The sequence below is a fragment of the Egretta garzetta genome, unplaced genomic scaffold (assembly GCF_000687185.1).
Source record: "Egretta garzetta isolate BGI_Z169 unplaced genomic scaffold, ASM68718v1 scaffold639, whole genome shotgun sequence".
Classification (NCBI taxonomy): domain Eukaryota; kingdom Metazoa; phylum Chordata; class Aves; order Pelecaniformes; family Ardeidae; genus Egretta; species Egretta garzetta.
Genome location: NW_009260834.1, coordinates 604777 through 606354, shown reverse-complemented (window position 1 = coordinate 606354; position 1578 = coordinate 604777).

The window sequence follows — 1578 nt, the reverse complement described above, 5'->3', positions numbered from 1 at the left end:
CCGGGTTCACGTTTTTATTTTCTTTTTTTTTTTTTTTTTGTTTTTTTTTTTTTTTTTTTTTTTTTACTTTTCCCCTTGAGAAGGAGAAACTGTCCCACCTGTGGATCGTACACTTGTTCTCTCCCTGAGAAACGCTGCCTGCCTCTCAGGTGAAAAGAGCAGGCTCCAGGAAAGCCTTGGGGGTCTTTTATACTCACGAGTATGTATTCGCAAAATATGTCCCTGAGCAGAAAATGACTAAGACTCTTCATAACAGTGCGACATATGGGAAGCAACTTTTCTAAGCCTCAGATCTGCTTTTTAGAGATCCGCTTTAGTTTTCATTTTTGGGTTTGGTTTGGGTTTTTTTTTTTAACACTGACCCAACAACGTCCGAAAAGGGGGGGAGCTAAATCTTCGTAAAGACGTGGCCCGTTATTAGTGCAAAATGTCGAAGCCCCAGAAGCCCCAGAGGGGGAGGAAAATAAATAAATAAATAAATGAAGGTACAAACAAGGGGTAGGTTTCATATGTGTCTACTTGAGCACACGTCTGCGTGTTACAGCGAGTCGTCTAAATTCTCAGCGCTCCCCTGGGCAGACCCCTTCTTGCAGTGTATTTTGAAACTGAAATAACACTGTTCCACTCTTAGGGAACTGGAAAGGAGAAAAAAAAAAAAAAAAGAAAAGAAAAAGAAAACTGGCATAAGGGGAAAAGAAGTGGCCATAACTCGGGCGAACAGTCCACCTTTTAGTGCAGGTATCACGGGGCGACAGCGAGATCATATTGTTAATGAAAGTAATGACTGAAATGCGAACAGAAACCTCGGGGCAGGAGCTTGCATAAGCAGCTGGGCCGGCGGCGCGGGGGAGCGGCCGAGAGCCCACTGCCACAGCGCCCTCTCCCACCCACGGCTTGCACTGACGGGTTTGTCCTGGAGATGGGGAGAGGAAAGTTCCTTCTTTCTTTCCCGGGACTGCCTTGCCGCTTTCCCCGCTCTGCCCTTCCACCCCGCGTTCGCCCGGCTCGCCCCTGCTCCCCGCGTTCCCGCCGGTCGCTCCCGCAGAACGCCGCGCTCGGGAGGCGCCTCGTAAAGGGGGCTCCTTCTGCTGGGAAACCGGGCGACTCCGCTTGCGCAGTGTGCGGGTGTCATCTTGTTAGTTTTAAATACAATAGCCTATTATTTCACGTCGTGGTCTCCGGGAGATGGTGGCGGTCCCCCATTTCATGGGAGAGAGGAGAAAGCCTTCCCAGACCATTGTGTGGTTATGTCACAGGAAACCCGTTCTGCTCCGCGTTCTGTTACATCCCCCAACCCCGCCAAGTTCCACTTCGCTCCGCTTAAAAAGTTGCTGTGACCGGTGTCGTGGCAATTGGGCAATCGGCATCGGCCGGGTAACCGGCGCGTGCGCCTCTCCGGGCCGCAGGGAGCCCTCCTGGGGCGGGGGAATCTCTCCTTAGCTCCAGCGAGGTCTTTATTTTTAACACTTTTTTTTTCTTTTCTCTTTTCTTTTACCTGAGTAAAAGCGAAGGGAGCGGGGTCCTGAGTGACTGGGCACCAGGCGGCCGCCCGGGCGCTGGGCAGAGGCGGGCAGGAGG